This window comes from Ceratotherium simum, chromosome 15 (assembly GCF_057802395.1).
Source record: "Ceratotherium simum simum isolate JZ-2026a chromosome 15, ASM5780239v1, whole genome shotgun sequence".
Taxonomy (NCBI): Eukaryota; Metazoa; Chordata; class Mammalia; order Perissodactyla; family Rhinocerotidae; genus Ceratotherium; species Ceratotherium simum.
In genome coordinates, this window is record NC_141914.1 from 40,339,202 (window position 1) to 40,353,917 (window position 14,716).

The following is a 14,716-nucleotide window of genomic DNA, read 5'->3' on the forward strand; positions in this document are numbered from 1 at the left end:
GAGCTTATTAAAAAATATACTTTTTTTCTTCTCCTTGGGCATTTGCTATTTTCCCAGATCTGCCCTGTACTTTCTCATCTCTGCATCTTTGCCAAAGTTAATGTCTGCCTCTAGAAGGCTTTTTCCTTCCCATCTCGGTGTCTTGTCTGCCTATAAAAATCATACTGTCTTTCTAGGTCAATGAAATGCCACTTCTTCCGGGAAGCCTTGCCCACTTCCCAAAACTCCTGCCCAAATCTCCTAGAGTCCCTCAATTAACATAGAACGAGAACATATTCTGCATCGCATTGTAGATACTTGTGGATAAGCTTTATTTTCTCAATTAGATCAAAAGTTTCCTGAGCCATTTTTTGTAACTTCCTATGAATCTGTAATTTTTTCAAAATAAAAAGTTAAGTTAAAAAAAGAATTCCCTGAGGATGTTCCTCTTTCTACACCCTTCACCCTCAGGGTCGAGAACAGTGACTGGTGCTAAGCAGTCCTTGACAAGGACTGTGGAGGGAATGTCCATGAATGAACATTGAACCAGTACATGTGAATGGGATTTAAACTTAGAAAACGTGGGTTTGGGTCTTAGCTTTCCTTTCTACTTGGGAAAATCTGGGACAAATCACTTAGTCTTTCTAAGCCTCAATTTTTCATCTGTCAACTGGGAATAATAATAAGTCCCTTCACTGGGCCATTATGAGGCTTAAATGAGATAATGAACGTGCTAGTATTTCATTAGCTGTGAGCACTATGGCAATGTTAGTTATTACTAAGATTGATGCTAAAGCAACTGTGCATACATTATCAGCCATCGGAGTTTCTCTTGGTATAATTCTAAGGTAGTTTTAGCTTGGCACTCTTTTCTATCTCCTTGTCACACTTTCTGACATTTTAGAAGCACTCTTCATCTTTCCATCCCTCTCAACTACCCCCAAATGACCTGTTCTATCCTCTCGTGTGAGACTTAGAAATAGTTGGAAGAACGGAAAACTGGAAGACCTTCCTAAAGTTGTGCTCAAGAGTGGTTATAACATGACTGTATGATAAGAGCCAGAACATTTCTAATTTAATTTATGTTCTGAACCTTGTTATTTCTGTATAAAATATTTGTATGAAGAAAGTCCCTGACTTATAAACACCAACTTGTAAACAGCCTGTTTTTAACAAGGGTCTTAGATCAAGGACTTCAGCTGTATACCACTACAAATTCAGAATGGTCTAGAAGGTTGGCAGGACAGGTCATTAGAATCTCTTGGTAGGAGAGAGTGAGGAACCTCATAGGAAGAAACGTCACTAGTTAAGGGAACAGAGTCCACAGACTGGGCCCAATGACAATGGTATATCATTCTGTGTCTTGTTCAGATGGTTCTCTGGCTTAGGCCTCAGACTGCCACTGTAACAGGGAAAGTACATTAAAATAGCTGAATTACTACAGGAAAATGCTAAGAAATGCAAGTCAGAACTGCTGTGTGAGCCCACTAACAGAGTGTCACAGAGGTTGGAGGAGGCTTGGTATCTTTTCCTCTATAGTTCAGAGACTACCAAAAGCCAAATTAAAGTAAGGATTAGATGTTTTGCTACACATCAGAAGGAGCTGCTCATTGCCCTGGTGTAACCTGGGACCCACGTGGCCAGTGTTAGAAGCAGAAGAGGACTATAGTGACAGAAGAGTTGACCCAGTGCCCTGGGACATGCCTAGTCATCTCTGAGACCACGTGGGACAGATCCTTTGTGTGGCTAAGGGATCTGTATTCAGGAGCACATATGAGATATACCATAAAGACACCCTGAATTTGAGAGGAGTTGCCACTGTTCTGTGGGTAGGGACTGAGCCAGACAAATGCTTTTTGCTTTTATTAATGTAACCCTCCCAAACCCCTCTCCAGGGCTTGGGGAAGCATGGGTTATTCCAGCATAATCTATCTCACTGATTGACTTCTCATGATCCAACTTCACCCACTCACCTTTGCCATCAGGATCACCGTGATTTCCTGCTGGCCTAAACCCATCTCATTTTTCTCCCTCTTCTTTAGCTCTAGTTTCAACTACTGTTCTTCCATTTTCATGCTTGTGTCAGGAAAGGAAGTGGAAGGACCCAAGAGGAAGTGTCATTTTGTCCTGAGTTGAAACAAGAAATCCCCTTTCCCATGGAAACAAAGTTGTTCATAGTCTATGGTTCCCAAAGAACTCTGAGAATACTAGACAAGCTGCAATATAGGCTAGTGGGTTTGTTGTGATCTAACCTTTATTACACTGATTATCTCATTCTCATGGGATGATGCAGTTTGTATTCCAACTAACCAATTTCTTCAGCAACATCTGCCAGACTGAAAGGTCTATAAGGAGAAGAACTTGACTCATTTTATATTCTGTGAGAGGAACTCCCTTCATGTCAGTTGAACTAAGTTATATAATTTAGAGATCATCTATTTTAGCCAATATAGCCTTGAGATAGGAAAAACATTTTCTCAGCCTCAGGGCTTCAACAGTCTGCCTTCTCCTCATTCACATGATGTTTTCCTGTTAAGTTCATGGTCCACACAACTAAATTTTATCAGATATATCAACATAATAAAATATGAAGATAATTAACATGTTTTGCCTTAATTTGGTTAAGTGCTATACTTGGTGGCATTTTTCTTCCATCTCCACTCAATAGTTAGATATGGTTTCTTTTGTGCTAAAAATAACAAAGATAGTATTTGGAAGAAATCAGAATGGACGAGCTGATAAATTATTTATAGCAATTTCCAGCAGCCTGCCAATTTGTTTTGTATTGTAGTTGAATCAATTTTTAATGAAGGAACCTACGAAAATCTGCTGGGGTGAAAGCCATGACCTCTAAATGATACCATAAGAGAGCCCCCTCACGTAGGGCGACACTCTTCCCCATCACCTCGCTAGGGCTTCACCTCCAGCTGACCTTCCCGGGTCCAAGCTGAGGGGCGTCGGTTGGTACAAAACCTGACCAAGGCAGGAAAGGTGGAGTGAGAGAGAAGCCCAGGTCTGAAAGGCGATAAAACAAACCACTTTGGGGGACTATTGTGTGTCATTTCAAAAGTCTCTTTTGACTAATACTCTGCGCTATTCAACTCTATATCCTTAATCTGTTGTGTCTGTTTCTAGATAAAAAAAATAATAATTGAGGGGAAATTAAGGACAATGAAAGAGTCTTAGGGAATACAAATAGATGAGAGATGAAAGCAGCCCAGTGGAGGGAACGCCACTGCAGACGTGATGATACATCTGAATGTGAACTTGGTCGATCCCATTTTTACAACTTGTGCTTCAGCAAAAATGCATTTGACCTGATATGGTCTTGCTCGCGAATTAAACTTCCCCTATGGTTAATGGACCTTTTGCTGCTCAGAGAAATTCAACAGAACTGCTCATTTTGATTCGTTAAATATTAGAACTTATATGATCTTGGAGATCATTTGCTCTGGACTCCCCACTGAACAGTTGAGGAAACTAAGGCTCAGAAATAGTAAGCAGCTTGGCCGGCCACACAGCAGCTAAGGAAAAAGCTCATATAGTAGTTCACGTCCTCTGAGTCCTGCATCATCCTTTCTACGACACTCTCTCTGTCTCATACCCTGTCCTCCCCATCAGAAGCTACACACAAGGTCTGAGCCCTCACAAATGCTTATCTCAAACCATGCTCTTCATCTGTATCCTTATTGTTTTAATCACCAGTAAGTGCCTTTCTTCAACAAACATCAGGAAGGTACTATACGGAAAAGAGTCATACTGTCTTTGACCATGGATCTCTCTGAATTTAAAATAGCAGAATATGGTGAAACAGATAATACATCTGGCGAAAAGAGGGCAGACCAGCCGGTGAAGCGAGCAGAAGGCTGACCTGCATTAATACCACTCTGAGGGGAGCAAGGGAGACTTCTTTTACGAACGCGGAAGAAAGAAGTTATGATCTGTTTGTGCAAAATTTCAGAGCATTTACCCAGACAAAATAGAGTTTAACTTAGCCAACAAGAACGCTATGAATCACTGGGGTGGTGGAAGGTGAAACTCTGCTTGATACTCTTAATTAGAAAATTGTGGACAGAAATTGCTCTTGTAAAATAAACTTTCTGTTGTGTTGTGACATGTTGGAGAGACAGGTAGAGATGGTTTGAAAATTTTTAAAGGTTGAAATTCCTGCAGCTTTTGCAAAGGGCTGTATAAATTGAAATCTAAATCTAGCATCCTGTCTCTGCTTCATGACTTGTTATAACTCTCTGGATAATGATCTAGTCTAAGGAATTGCCAATTATGTTGATAATATTGTAAATTGTGCATTCATTAAATGCAAACTTATTTTAAGGTGTTACTGCAGCCCCACTGGCTCTCTGCTTTGCCATCCACTGAATTAAACTTGGAGGAATATAGTGAAGAGATAAAAGGGTGTATTTTCTATGAGTTAAAGCAGGAAGGAAATAAAAAATTAAATTACTATTCCTCATCAAAAATAATTTTTTCCCTTTTATTACAAAGATTTTCAAACATATAGTAAAATAAGAGAGAATCATATAATAAACACCCATGTACCCATCAATTAGATCTAATAATTTTTAACATTTGCCATATTTGTTTCACATATTTTGTTTCTAGGAAGTCTTTCAAATTGCAGATATCATTACATTTCTCTTCTAAATACTTTAATATGCATCTATAACAATTATGAATATTTTTGGTATAACCACAATACCAGCATCACAACTAATATAATTAACAAATATTTCCTAATTTTGCCTAAAACCCAATTCATACTCAACTTACCCAATATATATTTTATAGCTGGATTTGTTTAAACCAGGATCCAATTAAGAGCACACATTACATTTGGCGGTTATGAGGCTTAAATTTCTTGTAATCCAAACCAGTAACACCCTTCCACTCCCCCCACCAACATACATCTTTTTTAACAGGACATTGACATTTTTTATATGACCATAAGCCAGTTGTCCTGTAGAATGTCATATTGGTTTCTGGTGATGGTTTAACTTTTTCTTCTATTCCCTGTGTTTCCTATAAACCGGAAGTTATGCCTACAAGTCCAAGTAGACTCAAGTTAAACAATTTTTGGCAAGAATATTTCATAGAAGACCTAACAGTTCCACTCCTACATATATACCCAAGAAAAATAGGAACACATGGCCACACAAAAGTCTTATTACAAGAATGTTTATAATGGCTTTATTTACAATCACTTCAAATTGGAAACAACACAAATATCCATCAGCAGGAGAGTGAACAAAGTGCACAATATTCATGCAATGGAGTACTACTTAGCATTAAAAAGGAATTAACTAGGATACGCACATCAGTATGGATAAATCTGAAAAGCATTATACTGAATGAAAGAAGTCATTCACAAAAGTGTACATACTATATGACACCATTTATTTGAAGTTCAAGAACCTGCAAGATTAATCTGTGATGTTAGAAATCAAAACAGTGGTGGACTTTGAGCCCATGTGGAATTGGTTGACTATAAAGAGGCATGAGAGAAATTTCTAGGATGATGGAAAAGTTCCATATTTTGATTTGAGGATGGTAACATGGGTGCACAGACTTTTCAAAACTCGTTGGACTACTTGAGTTTGATAATATATACATAATACCCCAGGAAAGGGAAAAAAACAGGTGACTCTACATACTTCAATATTGCATTTCTCAGGAGGCACATAGTTATCCTATTATTAGTGACACTAAGATTGATCACTAGAAAACATAAAAATTTTAAAGTTATACTTCTTAATTTTAAGAAAAATCTGAGTTAGAGCCTGGTCAGAATTCTAAGATCCCAGACACCTTTTGGAGACTGTCTAATTTGCTTCCTCAAAACTAAACTGATCCCTCTGAAAATGAAAAGGTTGTTTTACTCTTTTGTCAGAAAGAAGGGCAATGTGGTGGGAATGGATGAACTGGAAAGAAAGTCCCATATAAAAGTAAGGAGTAAAGAGATGCTGATCCAAAAAGATAAGAAATTCAAGAAAAAATGAAAAAAAAGGTCCCAGGGACCGTCACACCTACAAACACAGTGAAGTGTGCTCTGCGGAGAGAGGAGGGCTCAGGAGCCAGTGAGGGGAATCTGCTGTGATAAGTAGCATCTGCCTTGTTTGGCCCCTGCAAGGAGGTTTCACAGTGCAGAGCCCTCTGCGGCCCCAGCTTGGTGGCCAACCACACCTGTCATGCCCTGGACTTCTGGGCAGGGAACTGAGCCTGAAGAGGGGACAGCACTGCCCAGTCCTAGTGGTTGCATAGCACTCAACACTCCCTAGAACAGGGGTCTGTGTCTCCTGGTTAGATCTGAGAATGAAAGCCAGGATGGTTCTCGTAATTCCCAGAGGGGTTATTGCTTCATTGCCAGCGATTTAATCATGTCATGTAGTGAAACAACATCCATACAAAAAGAAATTTTGGCATCACCTTGAGGGCTGAGGCTTCTGAATTTGACTAATTTATAATGGTGGATCTTACTTTGAGAAAACCTGAGGGACAAAATCCTAGATTTTAAAAACTGTTTTCACATGGCAGGCTGGGGTGCCAGAGTGGGGGAAAGTTCACATTCACATTGCAAAAGGATGTTTCACTGTGTAAAAATGGTTCACCACAGGTTTCCTTAAATCATCCTCCCTCCCACATTGGTCACAGGGCTGCCAATTAATCCTTTCATTCCCTCCCAGCCTGCAAGAGCACAGGCCTCGCATCACCAAGGTGTACACATGTTTCCAGAGACTGGATGGGATTTATCTTTTCTTTGTGATGTGTGCACTATGTTATGAAGTCTTCTTTCTATTAAGTATTACAGTGCCTTAAATCTATAATCTTCCAAGAGGTCTCCTTAAGGCAAGATAAAAAGAATGATTATTAAAACATTTATTGAATGAAAACTTGCTCTATCCTAATGTTAAAGTATAAATCAAGTTAAAAGGATATTGTCTCACCAGAAACTATATTATTGAAATCTGATAATTCTCTGTAGCTTCCTATGACTTGAATCACTTAATTAATTTATTTATTCATCCATACCCTGACTCTTCAGAGGCTCACAAAATACACGCAATTCCAAAAGATGAAATAAAGAGATGGGCAAATCAAGAGAGAAGGAAGATACAGATATGCAAATGAAAGCAGGGCAAAGGTTAGTACATGCCGTTATGTCCCATCCTGTTATTAGAGGCAGGCACAGATTTAGCCTTGAGTTTACGGGGCTCAGGAATAACAACAAAATCTTGCTCAGGAGAAATTCCTTCAGTGGATCTTCATAAACGGAGCAAGGCACAATGAAAAAGACACTTCCCATCTCTATCTCAGATAGGGAGTTTCATTTAATTGTTTCTCATGATGTTCCTCAGGACATGGCTAAGGCCAAAGTTAAATTTAGTAAAAGCAATTTTCCAAAGAACCTCCAACCTCCTCAAACAAAGTGCGATCTAAGCATGTAGCCTTTGTAACGAGAGCTTGATTTAGAGAACTATATGGGCAGCACATCCTTCAAATTGTCCTCCTTGAATACTATATTTCATACTTGTTTATTTCTCAAGAGATGGAGAGTAGAGAGTTCAAGCTTATATTATCTGCAAGACGTGAAACAATAGCTCAGCTTTTATTGAGTGCTTACTGTGTGCCAGACATTCTAAGCACCGGACGTGTATGATCTCATTTAATCTTCACAACAACACTATGAGGCTATAATTCTCATTTTTACAGATGAGATAAGGAGGCATGGGAAACTCAACTTTGAACAGCTCCTACGTATGAAGGAAGAAAAACTAGGCAGTCTGACTCCACCGTGTTATATCGACTTCAGGAATGTGCTTCTGGTAGGTCGTCCGTGTAGGTCAGAGCCTAGAGAAGGAAAGATTTGGCTTATGTCTTCCCAAACTCAGAAGCCTGACCAGGTCGAACGCCAGAATATGCTCATCCCACCTCTGCACAAATGTGATTTTGTCTGTTTTTATCAATCTCAAAAATATCTGGTAGAATATGTCTGGAAAGATATGTACAAGGAAAAGATAGGTGGATACCTTTTACAGGATACCTTTCTAGGGTATGAGAATAATATCCCTTCCCAATCAGAGGAGTCTCCCTCAGCTCTGTCATCCAGTCCAATATGTTTTAGAGCATTTTAGGTTAACCTAAAAGTGCATTTAGTAGCCTGCCAAAAGGAATTGACCTTGATACGTGTTCACATGGTCTATGGGCCACCGAAAAGCCTTGAGGTCCTAAACCAATGCTCCTCAAATTGTGGTCCCTGGACTAGTTGCAACAACATCACCTGAGAACTTATTGGAAATGTAAATTCAAGGACCCCACACCAGATCCATTGTTTCAGAAACTCTGAGGGGAGGGCCCAGCAATCTGAGTTTGAACATGTCCTCCACGTAATTCTGATGTACCCTTAAGTTTGAGAACCGCTGCCCTACACCATTGTGACTTAAAGAGCTGAGACCAGACATGGCATTTCCCTCTTAAGAGGTAATAGTATGTTGGCACTGGAAGGGACCTTAGCAATGACCTTCCAGGGCCCAATTCCCCTTTTCATAGGTGAGAAAACTGAGGCTTGGAAGAGTGGAGTGATTTGCCTGAGATCACACAGCAAGTTAATAGATGAAAAGGGCTTGAATCCAATTTTTCTGACTCCGGGTCTGAGGATTTTTTCTCCAGCACCAGTTCTTATTTGTCTCTGAGAGTTATATTTCCTTCGGTGGTGATTTTGCTCTCACTCTTTTTCTACAGTGTCTCCATGGGAGAAACCTTATAAAAGTAGTTGCTGCATTCACTACCCTGAATCTTCTCCTCCTGACATAGGATCCTCCTAAGAAGGCGAATGAGCAGGTACTGCTGTGTGTGATCCACTCTCTCATGTAATCCTGTTCTGTGTTCACTGGAAATGCTCCAATCCAGTGAACACTCCTCATAACTCCCGACACTTAGTTTTTTGAGGGCTTGCAGAAGAACTTAATTACATTCTCTGAAGAACTATGAGATTTCAAATCCTTACTTGTAACGATTGCCAGGAATGCAAAAAATCCTAAATGATGCCTTTTAGTTCGAGTTTCTAGCTGTCTGAGTTTTCCAAAACTTTTAAATATATAGAAACCCAAGAAGACAAGTTACTTAACTTTCCTGTGCCTCAGTTTCGTGTCTAAAATAATGCTTTACTTAAAGAAATGTTATGCAAATCAAGTAAAATAATACCCGAAAAAGCTAGTGCCTCCTATAAAGTAGATGTCTAATAACTGTTAGTTCATCCTCCTTCCTTTTCCCTGGTTTTGTTACTGTTAATATCTGACAGGTGACTAGAGGTACAGTGTCATTATTAATGACTTTTCAAAAACAAACATAGGAGCAGCTCATCTTGTTCCATCAGAAGTTGGTGTCTGATGTCTCCTTTTCGGTTTTTCCCTGTGGTTGTCTTAAGGGATTTGCTCTGTTTTGTATTAATTGGACTCATACGTCCTAACCTTTCTTCATCACTGGACAGGGAAAAGCAGATGACAGGCCTTACCAAACAGGAACAAGTCATCTGTTTGGCTTCAGGAGAGAGGACATGGGGAATAGCTCTATGTTATGCTCTCAGAGGACATCAGTAATTTTCAGGCCGATAGTTTAGGTTCACATTGAATAAGAGAACTTTATCACATAAGATTTTCCAATGGCATGTTTTAGGTGAGCACTAGTGCAATACAGGGTAAAAACAATCCCTTGAATTGTGTTATGGTTGCTTAAATTCTGCAAAGTTCAAGCAAGAATTTAATATTTTTAAAAAGCATACATATTTTAAAACTGTAGAAATTGGGCTTTATGCCACTTGGGAGTGCCAAGCTTGCCTTTCTTGAAAGTCTGTCTACGAATCCTCACCTACCATTTCACTTAGTTTCTGGCTTTTTGTTTTACTGGTATCACAGATATCATTTTTCTATAAAACAACATTGCCCAGTGTGTCTTTTCTAACCACCAGGGCAGGCTGCCTGACCTGCAAACCCAATTCTTCAGCCATCATCAGTATCACTTAATATTCACCATTACAACCTGTGGAATTAGGAGATAATAATAGTATTCACAACAAACTACAGCGGTTTGTGGTAACATACTCTGATCCCCCATTGAGTGTCCTAGAATGCTTTTGGAGGATGGAGTCAATATTCCAACCGCCTTGCAATACTTCACGTAGGAAGCTGTGGTTTTGCTGTTTTTTTTTAAAGAAAAGTATCCTAAAAATGTTTTGAAGTATATATTCTACTTCCACTTCACTATGCAATAATTTGGTTATTTCTAAGAGATGGCACTCCCTGTCCGAACACTAGGTCAAATTGTGAAAGTTAGTTTTGTCACTTTCCTATGAAAATATACTTCTCAAATAAAAGTATAATTGACAAAAAGGGATTAGAAATGGATGGTTATTCAATTCCAAGAGACTGAGGGAAAAGAAAATCACCTTTGCGAGGGTTAACTTTCTCAGAATCAGATATTGGTCCAAGCTACAGTTTCATGTCCCCCACCCGGCTGCCAGAAGGGCAGTGGGAGAGGGAAGGGCGATGCTGGAGATAATTGGTGGTTTCTCATGCAGTTCTGTTTACCTCGGAGAATGGCTCAGATTCATGGGGTGGCTCATCTGTTTGTTTCCCAGGAGTGTCCTCCTCATCAGGTACAAATGACTTGTTGTTCCCCGGTCCCGTCTGCCTCCTTGGTGACAGACAGATGAGAACTGTTCCCTGTGCTGTGGGACTCTAATGTGATCTGGGTCGTGCTGGTGGCAGGAGGGGGGAGACATGCAGGGGAACAACGGGAAGTGAACACTAGGGGAACTACAGCCTTTCTTGGAAAAGAAAGTGTATCTGTGTTCCTGGGCTAGTGCCCTTCTCTCACGTCTGCTGTAATATTGATCTAGCCGTGATTTAGGATGCGATGTTAACATCACCCTCGTCGGTGGGAAGATGAGCCAGGGAAAAGGAGAACTTGGTATTTCTTCTGATGAAGCAACTCGGAGAAACTAAATATTACAAGGAGGGTGGGGGAAGGAATGCCACTTCTTTGAGTCTCACAGCACATATGGGAGCCTTCAAATGAATAGTAATACCTCTGGCTTTATAACTCCCCTATAACCAAGGAGCTTGAAGCTCCATTGTGCATTAGTCAAAATCGTCCGGTCAGGGGAGGCGATCTCAGGATACACATTAAGCAGGAGGAAAATGAGGCAAGAAGATTAGCAACTTACGCAGAGTCCCATGTTAATATCATTGACAGAGCTGGGGACTCACAAGGCCCCATTTATCCCATGACCTGTGGGTTGGATGGACGGCCACCTCACAGGTGCTTGTGGGACAATCTGAGAGCTCATGGCTCTCAGCCCTCAAGCAGTTCCACTATTTGCTTGTTAGCATGCCTTGAATTTCCACCACTAGCAAAACAAGTGTTTGAACAAGTTACTGTATCTCTACAAGAACCTCCTTTAAAGAAACTATTAATAACCACCATGCTTTGAGTGTCTACTATATGTTACCTAAGCACTTTTTGTAAAATATTTCTAATCCTTAAAATAGTCCTGCCAGGGGGTACAAAATCAATCTACAAAAATCAGTTGCTTTCTGTATGCTAATAATGAACTAACAGAAAGAGAGCTCAGAAAGATAATACCATTTACAATTGCATCAAAAAGAATAAAATACCTAGGAATAAATCTTACCAAGGAGGTGAATGACCTATACAATGAGAACTACAAGACATTATTGAAAGAAATCGATGATGACATAAAGAAATGGAAAGATATCCCATTCACGTGGATTGGAAGAATAAACATAGTTAAAATGTCTATATTACCTAAAGCAATCTACAGATTCAATGCAATCCCAATCAGAATCCCAATGACATTCTTCACGGAAATAGAAAAAGGAATACTAAAATTTATATGGGGCAACAAAAGACCCCGAATAGCTAAAGCAATCCTAAGAAAAAAGAACAAAGCAGAAGGCATAACAATCCCTGACTTCAAAACATACTCCAAAGCAATAGTAATCAAAACAGCATGGTACTGGTACAAAAACAGACACACAAATCAATGGAACAGAATTGAAAGCCCAGAAATAAAACCACACATATACGGACAGCTAATTTTCGACAAAGGTGCTAAGAACATACAATGGAGAAAGGAAAGTCTCTTCAACAAATGGTATTGGGAAAACTGGACAGCCGCATGCAAAAGAATGAAAGCGGACTATCTGCTATCGCCATTCACAAAAATTAACTCAAAATGGATCAAAGACCTGAAGGTGAGACTTGAAACTATAAAACTCATAGAAGAAAATATAGGCAACACACTATTTGACATTGGTCATAAAGGAATCTTTTCGGATGACATGCCTACCCAGACTAGGGAAACTAAAGAAAAAATAAACAAGTGGGACTTTATCAGATTAAAGAGCTTCTATAAGACAAAAGAAACCAGAATCAAGATGAACAGACAACCCACCAGCTGGGGGAGAATATTTGCAAAACATACATCTGACAAGGGGTTGATCTCCATAATATATAAAGAACTCACACAACTGAACAACAAAAAAACAAACAACCTGATCAAAAAATGGGCAGAGGAAATGCACAAACACTTCTCCAAAGAAGTTATACAGATGGCCAATAGGCACATGAAAAGATGTTCAACATCACTAATCATCAGGGAAATGCAAATCAAAACAACACTAACATATCACCTCACACCCATCAGAATGGCTATAATCACCAAGACAAAAAACAACAAATGTTGGAGAGGATGTGGAGAAACAGGAACCCTCATACACAGCTGGTGGGAATGCAAACTGGTGCAGCCTCTATGGAAAATGGTATGGAGATTCCTCAAAGAATTAAAAACAGAGATGCCCTATGATCCAGCCATCCCACTACTGGGAATCTATCCAACGAACCTGAAATCAACAATCCAAAGAGGCTTATGCACCCCTATGTTCATTGCAGCATTATTCACCATAGCCAAGAAGTGGAAGCAACCCAAGTGTCCCTTGACTGATGATTGGATTAAGAAAATGTAGTGTATATATATATATACACAATATATATATATATATATATATATACTATATATATATACACAATGGAATACTACTCAGCCATAAAAAAAGACAAAATCGTCCCATTTGCAACAACATGGATGGCCCTGGAGGGTATTATGTTAACTGAAGTAAGCCAGAAAGAGAAAGACAAACACTGTATGATCTCACTCATATGTGGAATATAAACCAACACATGGACAGAGAAAACTGTATTGTGGTTACCAGAGGCAATTGGGGTGGGGAATGGGGGGTGGGCACAAAGGGTGAAGGGAGTCATATATATGGTGATGAACAAACAAAAATGTACAATCCAAAACTTCACAATGTTAAAAACTATTAAAAGATCAATAAAAAAATATAGTCCTGCCAGGTAAGTATTAATATCTTCGTTTTACAGAGGAAGCAACTGAGGGCCATTCAAGTTCAAGGAACATGCCCAAGGAGGAAAATGAAGCTCGGAGAATTTAAATAATTTGTTCCAGGTCACACAGATAAGAAGTGCTGAAACCCCAAATTGAGAGACAGCAGATTCCAAAGCCTGTATTCTTTTTATGGAACCATGCTTCTTTTAAACTTTTCCAGGGGAAACTTAAGCTAGTTGTACCTTTACCTGATAAGTTTATCAAAGATTAACAGACTAATCACCTTGCAATCTGGAGTGAGATTGAGAGGGGGAGAGAGAGAGAGAGAGAGGCAGGTGGTGGGTTTGAGGGAACTGGGTGGAGGAGAAGAGGGGAGGTGGCATAATATCGAAGGCATACTTTGCCTCATTCATAATCATGCCTGGCCTCTGCCAAGTTTACTTCTAGGAGAGCACGCTTCTGCCCGATGCTACATTTCAGCTTTTTAGGCACCTGCCCATTTAGGAGAGAACCCTCTAGATGTTCCGTTCCCCTTATCACAGTCTTTCTATGCAGAAGGACATGATTGTAACAAACTTTATCACACAGAGTGATGCTCTTCAACACTTAGCCATCATTCCATTGCCATGTAGACTATGAACTGCTCCATGGCAAGGACTGTGTCTTACCCACATCACAGTGTCCTGACGTATATGAAGTATTCCACAAATGTTTGTATGAGAGAACAATTAGGAGAGTGTTGGTAATGACTTCACTTTACTTTCTGTCTTCATCACTTCGGCCTATAGGTGATGAAAAATTTGGTGTTGAGGCAAGAAGGAGTAGTGGGACCTTACCCCTAACTTTTATTCATTTAACAGATATTTATTAAAAGCCTACTACGTGCAAATTATTGTGAGAAGTACAAAGATTTGGAAAATTCTTTGGTGGTACTTACAATGTAGGTGAAGAAACAGAAAGGTAAAGAACAAAGTATTACAGAAATTAAGGTGCCTAAGAGCATAACTCAATGAATTCTATAAGACAGGTTCAGAGACAACATGGCAGAGTAACTGGTTAAGTCGTTATGAGAAATGTTTAATAGAGAAGATGACATATACGACCTTGACTTTGAAGGATAAGTAGACAGAGGACAGGGATGGCTGGGAGGGAGCTATTCTGGCTCCCTCTGTGTAAGTAAGGTTAATCAGAGGTGACTTCATTTAGAGGAATGGCAAATAAAAAATACACTTGGAGGATAGAATACACGGAGAGATGTAGTGGCAGATGAGAGAGAGAAATAATTTATGGAGAGCC